We start from the raw sequence: 14804 nt of genomic DNA, 5'->3' as shown, positions 1-14804 counted from the left end.
CATTGCATGTGCGTACTGACGATCCAAGCACAGATCCTCATTTGCTTTTATCTTTTCTTTGAGGCAACAGTTTAGTCTAGCCCAAGCTGGCCTGAAACTCATGGAGATCCTCCTATCTCAGCCTCCCAAGTGCGGGGATTCAAGGAGTGAGCCACCAAGCTGGGCATCAGGTCCTCATTCTTTTATGTCAACACTTTATCTACTGAGCTATCTCCCTAGCTCTCCTCTCTGTACCAAGTTGCCCAGGCTGACCTCTAACAACTTACTGTGTAGCCTTGGTGGGCCTTGAGCTTACAATTCTTACTCCGCTTCCTGAGTAGCTAAGATCACAGGCTCCTGACATTCGGCCTGAGTTCTTGCTATCTTTTCTGTGTGTGCTTAGCATATGTTTTTGTTACTGTCATAGTATTTCAGAAAGAATTGTTCATGACTTCCTTTCTCAGACAAAACCTTGTACATTACAATAGGAAGAATGGAATCCATGCATGAAAAAGAAGGGATGAGGCATGCAGCACCGCGCGTGATGAGAAAGTCTCCATCCTTCCTCTGTGGCTCTTCGTTCTGCTTTGACAACTTGTGTGTAAGACACCCTGCCTGTGTATCCTCAGCATTGTCCCTGCACTGTCTCACCCCTTCCTCTCTTTGTGGGGTTGATATAGCTTTCAGTGGCATCTGCTCCATTCCTGGGCCTTCTCTTGACATTCACAGTGTAGAGAACAGACTCCTCTCACCCCAGTGCTTGCTTGAAACACCTTGTGGCTGGTTTGGTCCAGAGCACAAATCGTTTGCTTGTCATCACTGTTGTAGCAAGCAGCCAGCTTCGCGCCACGTCTCAGGGCAGGGCGGGGCTGCTGCCTGCAGTCTGTGCTGTGTCTCACTCTCTGCCCTGTGCAGAACCATTATTTATTATCTGTGCCCTGCCAGTTATTATTCTAGAGGTTAAGGCACAGGAAGACTCAGACAAGATCCCTCGCCTCCCGAGCTGACAGGTTAGATGTAGAGGCGTGATATCCATAGGATGAGAGGTGGCAGTTAAGAAGTTAGAGACAAAGAAAAGTTGAAAGTTTATAAAAAGGAGGAACATTCTGGGCTACTTCAGGTAGAAATGCTTCCACAGTAAAAGCCGACAGCCCTTTGCACCTGCTGGTGTCTTCCCTCAACCTGTTGTGTACATTCCCAAAAGCTTTGGGGCCATGTCTTCATCAGGAACTTGTATTAAGGATCTGAAGCCCAGGTATGTGGCTACCCAACACTGGTGTGATGAAATGTGGGGTTTGAAATATTGAAACTGGCAGTGGCCCAATTCCTGAGGTGCTCAGAGCTGATCTCTTGACTGTGCTGTGTGTCATAATTCCTCCAAACATGCTCTCCTTTTCTGTGATGAGCTTGGCCAGGCACTCTATTGAATAACGAAATTCAGCTACTCCTGTTAACCCACCTGTGTGATAAGCCATAGGTCATCCTGGTCAGAAGTTCTAAAGCTGAAGGTGACCAGAGTCATTTCATTAGCAGACTTACAGCTGGGTGGGGTGGTGTGTAAGGAGCCATCTGATCCTCCAGGGGGTCATGGTCCAGCAAGGGTGGCAGGCAAGCACACGAGCCTGGGGTGATCACAGGTGGACAGGCTCTCGCCAGGCAATTCTTAACTCTGGGCGGGGCTAAGGCTGGAGAAGGACCACAGTGGCTGCAGCAACATGGATTCAAGTGAGCTCAGTAAGTCTAGACAGTTAGGTCTAGAGCTCATGAAGTCTAGGTTTTGTCTGGCAGAGGAGGGTGGGTAACTTGTTCCTAGCACAGGGAAGAATGGGAAGATAGCAGGGAGAGAAATATGCTGATTTATAAGAACTTGTTGGCTTTTATGTTTTGTTTGGAGTTTCATTGGTTTTTGAGACACGGTCTTCCCACATATTCCAAGTTGGCCTTGAACACATCATATAATTCTAGACTGGCCTTAAACTCATTACACTTCTGCCTCTACCTTCTAAGTACTGGCATTACAGTTGTGGGCCACCATGCTTGGCTCTGCATGTTGGCTTAAAAAATTTGTTTTTGTGTGTGTACATAGTTTGTATGTGGCCACATGTGTGTGTGTGTGTGTGTTGTGTGCACGTGCACGCGTATGCATTCATTCATGGGTATGGTGTGCATGTGTATGTGGAGGGGAGGGTGGGTGTCTTCCCACATTGTTCTCCTTATTTACTGAGGCATCATCTCTCACTTGAACCCAGAGTTCACTGTCCTGGCTAGCCCAGCTAGCCAGCTTGCTTCCGAGGCTCCTTGTCTTTACCTCCCAAGCACTGAAATCACACGCAAGCTGCCATGCCCACCCTGCCTTTTTTTTGAAAGGAATTTTTTTTTAAATTTTTTATTTATTTATTTGAGAGCGACAGATACAGAGAGAAAGACAGATGGAGGGAGAGAGAGAGGATGGGTGCACCAGGGCTTCCAGCCTCTGCAAACGAACTCCAGACGCATGTGCCCCCTTGTGCATCTGGCTAACGTGGGACCTGGGGAACCAAGCCTCGAACCGGGGTCCTTAGGCTTCACAAGCAAGCGCTTAACTGCTAAGCCATCTCTCCAGCCCCCACCCTGCCTTTTTGTGGGTGTTGGGGATCCGAGTTTGGATCCTCACACTTGTGCAGCAAGCACTTTATTCATTGAGTATCTCCCTAGCCCCAGCAAGTTGGCATTTAATGAATGAAGAAAACTTTTGCACCTAGAGTGAAGGATGAACTGGTTTTTACAGTGGCTTAGATTGGAGAATGTGTCATGTGACTGTGAAGAGACTCACATGCCACTTGAAGGGGTTGAACTTGATATTGTAGGTGAAATCACCTGGTTTTTGTTGTTGTTTTATGGTTGTGTTGTTCCTAAAATACTCTCATATTCTTTATTTACTTGCTGCTTTTTTTTGTCAGTGTCTTCTCCCATAGCTCTGCTGTGAAGTTCACCCTCTCATGTCCATTGACTCTGACACTTGGCTTATCATTTCATGTGATGATGTGGTTCTGCACACAGTAGGTATGCACTAAAGAATTTCTGAGTTTGAAGACATTTCTATTCCTAGCAGGTTGATTGTCGTCTTTTCCTTAAAAGATATGTAACCCATAATATCTTTCTTTGATTCCTTGCAAAACATTTGCATTCTACTCTTGACTGAGTTTCATCAGAGGAGCTGGGCATAGAACCCACACAACCTACAGCTACTGAGAAGGTCTGTAAAGGTCAAGGACAGGCTCTGCGTCTTGTGGGAGAGACAGTATGGGCAAGATGAAGGAAGAACAGAAGATGGCTTTAGGAAACAGTAAGACAAAAGCTGCTAAAGTAAGGAGAGGGGAGCATTTCACCAGCATTGAAAGCTGCTGTCTTTCAGTGAAAGCAGGTGTCTTTCATATCCCTATATGTAAGTTTTAGCCCAGTGTGAATCCTGTTCTCTTTAACCAAGAGACTCAGAGGAGGAGCAGGTGTTCATGTAGAACTTGGCAGGCAATGCTGGCTGGTTTGTATATGGAGTGGATTGAGGATGGCTGTGTAGTGAGGGATGCTGGGTAGTGTTTGGGCCTCTAGCAGCTGTTAATTTTATAGAACACACTAAAATAATCCTTGTGGATAGATCGTGCTTTAGCTTTTTTCTGTCTGTGGTCCTTGGACAGAATATTGTTTAAATCAGTTCATATTTATTGGGTTATTTTGGTTACTCATCAGTATAGTGTCTCAAAGTGGTTTTTGCAATCTTTTTATTATCATTTGGCCACAAAACTTCTTGGAACCTCAGTTTCCTTATTTAATTCTCTCAAGGTTAAGTATTAAATCATGTGAGCAGGATTTGCAAACTGTAAAGCAATGTTGTAAATATGAAGCAGTTTTTGTCTGTCACTGAGTCCATAAGGGCATAGCTGTCTGGTCAGTACTTGGTTTGCTCTGTTAGGCAGGGCTTCAACAGGAAGTCAGAGCCACTATAAATACTATGGGCTAGGAATGTATTAGAGGAGTTAAGCTTTTGACATGATTATGGGAGGAGCTGGAAAAGTGAAGGCCTAAGAGGGTTCTTGAAGGGTCTAGGAATGGTCATTGACCCTCCTGAACCATGGATGGGTAGTTGAAGTTTATAGAAGAATTTGGATGGTAGGTGTTGCAGTCAGGTTTGCATTTTGTTGGCAGAAATCACCTGACCAGGAGCAGCTTTTGAAAAAAAAAAAAAGGTTTATTTTGGCTTACAGACTCGAGGGGAAGCTCCATGATGGCAGAGAAAACAAACAACATGAGCATACTGTGGACATCACACCCTGACCCACATAAGGTGGACAACAGGAACAGGAGAGTGTGCCAAACACTGGCATGGAGAAACTGGCTATGACACCCGTAAGCCCACCCCCAACAATACACTGCCTCCAAGAGGCGTTAATTCCCAATGCCATCAGCTGGGAAACCTAGCATTCAGAACACCTAAGTTTATGGGGGCACACAGGAATCAAACCACAACAGGCATACTGGAGTCTCCAGAGGGACTCTCATCACTCACTTCTGAGCTTGCATCCAAGTACCTAGTGTTCTTGGTGTCACAGAGGTCCATATGAAGTAGGAGCTTCCTCCCTGCCTGTAACAGGAAGACTACCAGAGTACGATCCCTCCTGCTCTCCTTCCCCTCGCAACTGTAGACTCAAATTACAAAGAGAGATGATTCTAGGAAGTGCAGTTTTGGCCTAGCCCAGTTGACACTGTAGAAAACTCTACAACTTCATAGTGTAGAATTAAAGCTTTGGCTTCTCAGATCTCTCGGAGGCCACAGGACTGGAAGCTATGTCACAGTTATGTGATGCAGCGCTTCACTGGTTAGGGGTTTAAGATGTGACCCGGAAGTTTGTTCCTCAGGTGCAGGTGGCCGTCCTTCTCCAGCAGTCTTTGTATCCTTGTTTGTTAGGTAGGAGGTGATGGCTATCTAGGCTGCAGAGCATTGCTTGTAAAGAGCCCATTAGTTCCAGTTTGGATGGGGTGTAAAGAGTCTTGCCTGTCACTTCCTCCTCTCTTGTTTAACACAGAGAACTTAATCAGAAGGTCAACAGACAACAGCAGAGCTGGAAACCATCGCGTACATGTAAAAGGAATACAAGATGTCAGTGTCTGGACCACCCTTCATCCCTGTGGCCTGAGAGTTGCGCTGCCCCTTCTATATGTCTGGTGGCCATTTCAGCCTGTCTGAATCTCATGGACTGTTTTTCTCAACTGTATTTCCTTTGGAACATGGTGTTCACCAGCTGTTAACTTTCCTTTGACCTCCCTCTTGTCCCACAGTCATCCGGCTGGCCCTGTCCTCGGAGCATCTGAGAGCTGTTGCTTGTGCTATCTGCTGCTTACCCTGTCATCTGGAAGAGGAGAGGGCCCAGATAATCTGTAGACTGTGTGTCTTCTGGGTATGCACTCTGCATTGTGTCCCTACTCAAGTCTTAGCTCAGGCTACTCCTTTATTCCTGGTGGTCACGCTTCTCTATGTCCTTATTCAGTCTCCCTTCTTCCCAGCTCAAAGCTCCAATTCAAATAGTGGCCCTGCATGGAGCCCTCTGGATTGAAGTGGTCTTGTTTTTGGTTGAACTTCAACAATTGTTGGAACTTTTCTTCTTATGCTGCAGGGTCTGTATTCCCCTGCGTCTCTTGGTTCGCCACATTTGCTGGTGACTGAGCATGGGGTCTTCCTGCTGTGTAGTTTATTGAATGAGTAATATATTTGGCCAGCATATCTTAATATATCAGTCACTTTTCTTGTTATTATGACCAGAAACAACTTAGGGCAGGAAGAGTGTATTTTCTAAAACAAATATTTATTATTTATTTGCAACAAGAGAGAGAGGGAGGAAAGAGGGAGGAAAGAAGGATGAAAGAAAAAGAGAGAGAATACAGATGGGCACGCAGGGCCTCTTGCCACTGCAGACAAAACTGCATGTGCCACTGTGCATCTGGCTTTAGGTGAATACTGAGGAATCAAACCTGCACTAGCAGGCTTTGCCAGCAAGTGCCTTTAGAGCCATCTCTCCAGTCCAGGAAGGGCACATTTTACCTTACAGTTTGAGTGGCTGTAGCCCATCATGGAAGAGAAGGCATGGTGGCACAGTTCACAGTTCCACGGTGGCAGGAGTGTGTAGCTGGGACTCTGCCTCCTCACATCTTGGTAGAACAGGAAATAGATATTGGATAGGAAGTGAGGATGGGCTACAGAACCTCAAATCCCACCCCAAGTGACTGGTCCATTGAGGCTTCACTTTCTGCAGGCAAGTGCCTTAACAGCTGAGCCATCTTTCCAGCCCGATGCTCCACATTCTAAATTTTCTACAACCTTCCAAAACAGTGCCACCAGCTGAGAACAAAATAAACACACGAGTCTATGGGGAATATTTCACATTCAAACCACAACAGCAAGGTCTTAGCTGAACTTTTTCTTTAGATGATTAAAAGGACACCTCTGGTAGTACCTTATTTGCTTTGAGATGTGAGTACTGCCATATGTGACTTCATTACACATTCTCTGCCGGCTGTGACTTGTTTAATGTGTACATTGCTGCAGTCTCATCACTTAGGGACTGTTTCTACAAAAGTTTCTATGAAAGGTCTCTTCCTGACAGACTTCTTGATGGCAGTCTTAGAGAGACAAAGATCTTTCATTTGTAGAGTCAGGAGCTCTAGTGAAGGCCTTTATTCTAAGGGTTTGTATGTTTGAGCTTCTGTGTTCACGTACAGCTCACGTGAGGACCAGGGAGTCCTTGCAGAAATCCATGGGTCCCACCTCTTCTGTAAGGGTGTGGAAGAATGATTTCCACATCTGATGATAAGCTGAAGCACTGTAGCTCCTAGTGTCCTTGGCTGAGGTTGGAAAGTCAGGTTGTTTGCTTGCAGGCAGCTCTGGAAGATGATCCAAGCTGAACAACAGTACCAGCAGCTGCAAGAATACTTTGTGGCTAGGCCGCGCTCTGTAGTCCTGGAGTTAGAATAATGTTGATGAGGACCTGAGAAATAAATTATTTCCCATAACTACCAGGAGGAGGTAGAATGGCATGGATAAATAGAGCTTACTCTTTTTTTTTTTTTTTTGGTTTTTCGAGGTAGGGTCTCACTCTGGTCCAGGCTGACCTGGAATTAACTCTGTAGTCTCAGGGTGGCCTTGAATTCATGGCAATCCTCCTACCTGCCTCCCGAGTGCTGGGATTAAAGGCGTGCGCCACCACGCCCAGCTGAGCTTACTCTTGATTGTCGTGTCTCCCCACATGATTCTGCCCAGTTGCCAATAGCACCTACTGACAAGAGCATTGCATGTGTTGTTGTTTACCTTGAAACACCTGACTTTTTGCCTGTCTGTGTCTATTCCACATGGTAGAAGAAAGCTAAAGACATTTAATTATTTCTGGAGTATTCCAAAGGTAGGGAAATGCTAATATGGAAACAATTAGCTCTCTGTTGTACTGCTGAGAAGTCCACATACCCTGCTGAGAGGACTTTGGAAAAAAGTCTCTATTCTTGTGACATGGAATGTGTGTGAGTTGATATCACTTCAAATATTAAAGGTAGTATGTACAAAAATATAAAGTGGCATTTTTTAAACAATCCCATTTCTTACTCCTCTTAGCTGTCTACTCCACATTAAGAACATAGTATCTCTTCTCTTGGTGATGCATCCCTTGGTATATGCTCCTGCCTGCTTTACCGTGCCATTGCAGACGTGAACTGTTGCAGAGGGTGTGCCAGTTGGCTCTCCTTCTCACTCAGAGAAAGATGAGTCAGCAGAAGCAGACCCTTCTTGCTCATTGTTGCTAGGCCTGGGTTCAAGTCCCTCACTAATAGCAGCTGTGACCCTCATCAGCTCATTCAACTTCTTCCTATCTGGCCAGGGGGTAATATCTACCTGTGTCTATGTTCTGTGGGTTTGAATGACTTCTGCATGGTGCCCGCTCAGAGCATGGCATACAAGAGACAAAGTACGTTATTATTATTCTCATTCTGGCCCAGGCTCCTTGTTGAAAGAGGAGTATATTACAAAATAAATATGGGAGGGAGGTGCATAGAATTTTTACCTAAAAATGTAGATCGTTGCTATTCTGACTTACGTTTGTTACCCACTCTCTCACTTTTGTGGTTACTTAGAATTGAGAGCACATCACTGATTAGTGCTCATGTCTGTTAGTGAGCTTTTCACCACTTCCAGACAAGGGAAGACCTTTGTCATTTAAATGTCAATTTATTTTACTCCTCCTGTCACTTTTTTATGCTGATGATGTCATATGTTCTTTTAAAACATGTTTTATTTATTTATTTGCAAGGCGGGGGGGGGGGGGAGAAGGACTATGACTGTGAGTATGAATGGGCATGCCAAGGTCTCCAGACACTGTCATTGAACTCCAGATACATGCGCCACTTTGTGCATCTGTCTTTACATGGGTACTCAGAATTGAATCTTGGCTGTTCAGCCTTGCAGGTATGTTTTAATTATGTGTATATTTGAATTTCAAAAGATATTAATATTCTTTGGTCATTATTTAGTAGTTACCCACATAATTACCCTTTCTGTTGCTCTTTTTGCCTTGCTACATTTTTTCATGATTTCAAAATGGGCCATTTTTTTCCTTTTAAATTTAGTATTTTTTTATGGCAATTCTCTTTGTTGCAAATTGGCTGAAAACATTTATTTGCCTTCCTTTTAAAGCCTTCCCTGTGTATAGAGCCCTAGGCTGGAACTCACTTTTTTTAAATCCCCTTAAAGCTGTCATTCATGGTTTTATGAGTACCGTTTCTGTTGAATGTCAGCGTCAGTTGTGTTATTGCTCCCTTCTCTGCCTCCCAGTTTTACTAGGATGCACCCTGGTGAGGGTTCTTTGTGTTTACCCTGCTTGCATAGAACACAGCTTGCTTCCATGGCATGGAATCTTTTGACTTGAGAAAAAATCTCAGCCATTATCTCATCAAGAATTAATTCTACCTAATTCCTTTTTCCCTCTCACTTTCTGGAACTATATTTCACATAGGCTTAACCTTTTTTATTATGCTTCATGTATTTCATAGACTCTTTTGTGTATATTTTTATCCTTTTTTATCCCCTGGAGTTCAATTTGTATTACTTATGCTAGCTTGTTTTATGCTACATCTAATCTGTTATCAGACCCATTTAGTAAACTCTTAATTTCAGTTGTATTTTTTATTTCATTATTATTATTTAAATTTCATTATCTTAATAGATTCTAGTGTAGTGAGTAATGTCTTTCCTGTTTCTTGTACAAATGAGCGGTGGTTCTTTCAGTGCCCATACCTCGTAGCACCAGCACCTGAAAGCTTGTGGATCTGCTGCCGTGTATGTGTTCATTCTCTTTATAGTCATTTGCTTCTATCATTCCATTTTTACTTTATTGTTTTTATTAATTTCTGTGCTGGGAATTGAACCCAGGGTCCTTGTGTGTGCCAGGCAAGCTTTCTCCCACCCTTGGTTTCATCATTTTGCATGTCTGGCAAATAGTGGTTGAACCTGAAGAAATGTAGAGGCTCTGAATGATTTTATCTTCTTCCTAAAAGCTGCACTTTTCTCCTGGTAAGCCAGTAGACCAAGAAGATTCTCTTTCTCAAAGGAAAAAGTCAGATAGTGGGTGACAGGATTTCAGTCCAAACAGCTAGCTGCTTTTTCAGCTTTGTTTAATTCCAAAGATTTAAGTCTTTCCAGGGTTGAAAAAAAATGTTGCTGCATGTGCACATGTGTGCGCAGATGTACGTGCAGATGAGGACGTGGATGTCTTTCTCTGTTGTGCTTCTACTTTGACAGTTTGACACAGTTAGGCTGGGTGACCGGTAGGCCCCATCCATCCTTCTGGCCTCCTATTTCCCTCCCCTTAGGAATGGCATTACAGTCATGTGCTACCATAATCATCTTTTCATGTGGATGCTAGAACCAAACTCAGGTCCTCATGCCTGCTCAGCAAGCATTCTTACCCACTGAGCCATCTCCTCAGCCCTTTCTTTTATTTATTTGCAAGGAGAGAGAGCGAGCGAGGGAGGGAGGGAGGGTGAGAGAGAGAGGAAGAGAGAATGGGCATGCCAGGGCCTCTTGCTACTGCAAACGAACTCCAGATGCATGCACCATTTTGTGTATCAGGCTTTATGTGGGTACTAAGGAATCAAACTCAGGCTGTCAGCCTTTGCAAGCAAGCACCTTAACCACTTAGCCATCTCTCCAGCCCTTCTTTTTAGTTTTGATGCAAGGTCTTACTGGAATTCACTGTGAAACCAGGCTGGCCTCAAACTTGCTGTATTCCTCCTGCCTATGTCTCCCAAGTGCTGAGATTATAGGCACGTACCACCATATGCAGTTAAACCTGTTAGTACTTATTTTCAGCATGGCCTCCAAGCTTCTTACCATGCTCTGATGTATTTTCACAGTATCATTTGCTTCAAGAGGAAAAGTAGTATATTATGTTAGGCTCACTTCTCTGCTGTTTCACCCTGCAAAGATAGGATCTTGGCTCTTTAACTCTGTCTTTCTTACTGCTCTTGAACTTCAGAGTTGTCTTCCTGGCTCCCTGAGGTGTTATAAAGGTCTGGTTTCTAACATATTACTGGCCCACATCACTTGGAAATTGGTAAATTTCTCAAGAGTAAAAGTTGTGGGCATTCTGGATTCACCTCTCTGTGTTTTCGGTAGCCTTGACCCCATGGTCCACCTGACTTCATTATTCATTAGTGTGTTCCCTTGGGCATTTCTGGTCTTAGCTGACCACCGTGGTTCTTCTCAGACTGGACTTTATGTGATACAAGGTACTTTTACATAGCTGAAAACAAAACAAAAAAAAAATCTACAGGGCAAATCTGACTTGCTGATTTTTTGAAACTGATACCTACTTACCCTCTCCTCTAAAACATTTGAGGCAGCTAACAATGAAAATACACATACATATGCAACGTGAATCTTAAAATAAGATAAAAGACTCAAAGGACAAGGCATCAGGGAAGGCAAAAGAAGGTAAAAAGGGAAGAGATAATTATTTAAAATTTAAACTAAATGGTTTTCTTAGTTGAATGTTATATTTAAGGCTGATCTTACTTGAAGCCAAGGTACAAAAAGGAACATGAATTTTATATTGGGCTTTTTATATTGGGTGAAGGAGAGGATTTGGAAGTTGATATAATGACAGATGAAATTAGCAATGATTATATTAGGTGATTTTTTTCTGTAGGCAAAAATAAAAGTGAGGAGAAGACAATGAGAGTGGAGGGTGGTGGGCTCTGAGACTTATCTGAGAGGGTCTAATTTAGTCACAGTATTACAGCAGATGCCTGGCCTTTCAGTAATTGGGATAGTGCTAATTGGCATATAAGGCTTTTTCCCCCTAAGTATTAAAGGTACTCTGGGGCTATTATAACTGGCCTGAAAGGTAAAAGATACTTATGTAGTTTTTGTTTTCTGGGGTAAAAAATACATAATTTAACATCAACAGTTTTAATTATTGTTGTTTGGTATTAAATTTTGATGGAATTTTATCAAGTATATTCTTATAATTCAACACAGTAGTGTTCTCAATGGCACTTTTTTTCATGCTCTCAGAACTAAAAATACAGAATACTTCACGAATTTGCGTGTCATCCTTGTGCAGGGGCCATTCTAATCTTGTCTGTATCGTTTGGGTTTTAGTGGGTGTGCCGCCAAAGTGAGCACCTCAGTAGTACTTTTTATGTTCTTTTTTAAATGTAGGCCCCACTCTAGCTGAGGCTGATTTGGAACTCATTCTGATGCTCACAGTTGCCTTGAACTCAAAGCAGTCCTCTCACCTCATCCTCCTGAATGCTGGAATCAAAGGCCTAAGCCACCACTGCCAGCTTCTCAATAGTACTTTTAAGGTTCATAAAGAAATGGTTTTCACTGGGCATGGTGGCAACCAGTCTTTAATCCCAGCTCTGAAGAGACTGAAGCAGAAGGATTGTAAGTTTGAGGTCACTCTGTCACACGTGTTAAAAAAAAAAGTGGGTGAGCAGGACTTAGTAGTGCACACCTTTAATTCCAGTACTCAGGAGGCAGAGGTAGAAGGATTGCTGTGAGTTCTAGGACAGCCAGCAAGTACAGAGAGTTTCAGGTCAGCCTAGGCTATAATGAGATCCTACCTCAAAAACAACAACAAAAAGTTGGATGACAACTGAAGAATGACACACACTTGCATAAAAATGATTTTAATAATTTTTTTTGTTTACTTATTTATTTGAAAGTGACAGACAGAGAGGGAGAGAATGGGCGCACCAGGGCCTCCAGCCACTGCAAATGAACTCCAGACACACGCACCCCCTTGTGCATCTGGCTAAGTGGGTCCTGGGGAATTGAGCCTTGAACGGGGTCTTTAGGCTTCACAGGCAAGCGCTTAACCGCTAAGCCATCTCTCTAGCCGGCATAAAAATGATTTTAAAGGTCCCTGTTGTTGACTGCTGAAAATAAACAAAACCATGACTGTCTAAATTGTTACTTAAAGAAACATTTTTATGTAGAGCTTTAGTAACATTGTTTGGTTCCAGACTATTCAGGACTCTTCAAGTGAAATAGGAATAGAACTTGGAAAATCAGGAAATTTTTCTTTTCATCATTCCCTCAGTTATCAGCTGTTCTCAAAGGTTGTGACAAAAATTGGCAATGTGTGGCAATACAGATACTCTTTCTGAGCCATATGCTTTCTGTTTTACAAGTTGTATTTATTTTCAGTATCATTTGCTGGTGTAACAATATTAAGGGAAATCTGTACTAAATACCAGATTGCTCGTGGCAAGTTGAAATTATGTTACCAAAATTTTAAGTCTTGATTTGCACGTTTGATGGGACCACCCCAGTTCTACTTGCAAACCATCTCTTAGGTTTATGTGTTTTCAGATTAGAATTTGATCTTTCCTAACTGCTTGAATTTCCCTAGGGCACTGTAACCTACCTGTTGTATAGGTATTTAGGCAGGTGGTGTTGGAACAAGGAGGAAGGAACTCCTGATAGATCCCAGGGGTGGTGGCGTAGTGATGGTGTTCAAGCCACCTCTAGTGAGAGCATTGCTGGGAAGTCATTCCAAAAACAGAGGTATGGAGTACCACAGAGCCTGGTGTGTTTCCCAGAAAGTGATGGTGGTTTGTTTGTTGGAGGCAAGCATTGGTATCTGGGGTGGGTAAGATAGGAAGTTAGAGTGGTAACCATGGGCCAGATCATAAATAATCTTGTATGCTTTTTATCACTTATTTGGAAGATACTTGCAGGGCAGTTAGAATGTACCAGAGCCTGTTCTGGACAAAGAATGTAGCTCATGTAGAATTTACATTCCACTGGGAAGACTCAGAAAATAAATAATAGTAAAAATCTGGGTACACACAAAATATATTAATGCTAACAGATTATAAGTTTTGGGGTGAACAAGAGTGTGGAAGCTATGTTAGGGGCTCAGGGAAGGCTGGTGAAAGAGCCAGCAGAGTGAATGTCTAAGATTATTCAAAACTGAGGAAATGTACATGGCCCTGAGGATGGGGTAGGTCTGGCTTGTCCAATAAATCCTTAGGAGGAAAACTTGGTTGTGAATATGAAGGTAGGGGAATAGAATGTTAGAGCTGAGAGGCAAAGAGGTGCTGGGTTTTATGGCCTTTATGGTCTTTGTGAGGATTTTGCGTAAAGCAGAGATTATCTAGAGAGTTTGGGGCTGAGTAAGATATAGACTGCTTGGGTCTAGGGAATTGGTAACATGCTTCCTTTGGGTATGTGGACCAGAGTGTGATTGCCAGAGCCTGTGTGGAAATGCTGGGCGTGGTGGTGTGCTCTTGTAATCCCAGGGCTGGGGAGGCAGAGATAGGAAGATCCCTAGGACTCGTTGGCCAGCCAGTCTAGCCTAATGGGTGAGTTCCAGGTCATTGAGAGACTCTGTCTAAAAAGACATGGATAACATTCTTGAGCAACACACACAATTGTCCTCTGGCCTCCATAGGCACCTGCATACACATGCATATACACAAACATGCAATCACACATACTCACATACAGAAAAAAATCTGCTTTACATTTTGAAATATGATTTTGCAGTGAGTGGAAAGCCAGGAGACCAGTGAGGCTGTTGCAATCATATAGGTGAGAGACGATGCACACTCAGTGTAGTGACTGCCCTATAGGTGGTAAGCTGTCACTGGAGACTTCTGATTCTTGGATCACAGGGAATTTTTTTTTTTTTTTTAAGATTCTGGCAACTATGTGGAAGAAGGCTTGGAGAATTGAGATAATGAGCTGGATTTATTTCCAAAGTTCCAGTCACTAGGAATAAAGATAGAAACCTCAGAAGGGATGCAGGCTTAGGCCTAAAGACACTGTGAGCCAACTTTTTGTCAAGGGATAGGAATAGAAGATTTTCCCATTTGGAAATTCCTTTGTGAACCTTGGCAAGGAAGCAAGGTGAACGATGATGGTCAAGTTTGTTCTAGAGCTGGCCAGATCACCTCCGACCCTCATCACATACCTGGCAATGTTGTGCGTGTTGCAGGTGCATGGAGAGCCATGGGAGTTGAGGTTCCCATTTATTAGATGAGGAAATTCAGGCACAGGACTGAGTGGCCTTCCTGAAAGTCTTCTCTGATGCCACCTTCTATACCATCTCATAGGAGATCCAAATTGTCTGGTCGTCTCTAAAATTAAATGTAAAGAAGTGCTCATCTAGAATAGCTGAGGAGATAGCTTAGTGGGTAAAACACTTGCTATAAAAGCATGAGACCCTGAGTTCAGATCCCCAGCTCCATGTCAAACCCAGATGTGGTAATGTACACCTTAATCCCAGCACTAAAGAGGC

General features: G+C 43.3%; 1 protein-coding gene and 1 non-coding gene across 3 annotated transcripts in view; one reads left to right on the top strand and one right to left on the bottom strand.

Annotated features, from left to right (window-relative positions):
- The window catches only part of Ptgfrn (prostaglandin F2 receptor inhibitor), a 93148-nt gene that overhangs the window by 13048 nt on the left and 65296 nt on the right, over positions 1-14804 (top strand). The gene's annotated exons all lie outside the window — the stretch shown is intronic.
- On the bottom strand, positions 11571-11677 carry LOC123456102. Its single transcript, XR_006634323.1, has one exon. It is a non-coding gene; the product is annotated as a U6 spliceosomal RNA (small nuclear RNA).

Source organism: Jaculus jaculus, chromosome 19 (assembly GCF_020740685.1).
Source record: "Jaculus jaculus isolate mJacJac1 chromosome 19, mJacJac1.mat.Y.cur, whole genome shotgun sequence".
NCBI lineage: Eukaryota > Metazoa > Chordata > Mammalia > Rodentia > Dipodidae > Jaculus > Jaculus jaculus.
Note: the sequence above shows the minus strand (reverse complement) of the source record. Positions and strands in the feature narration are given on the sequence as shown.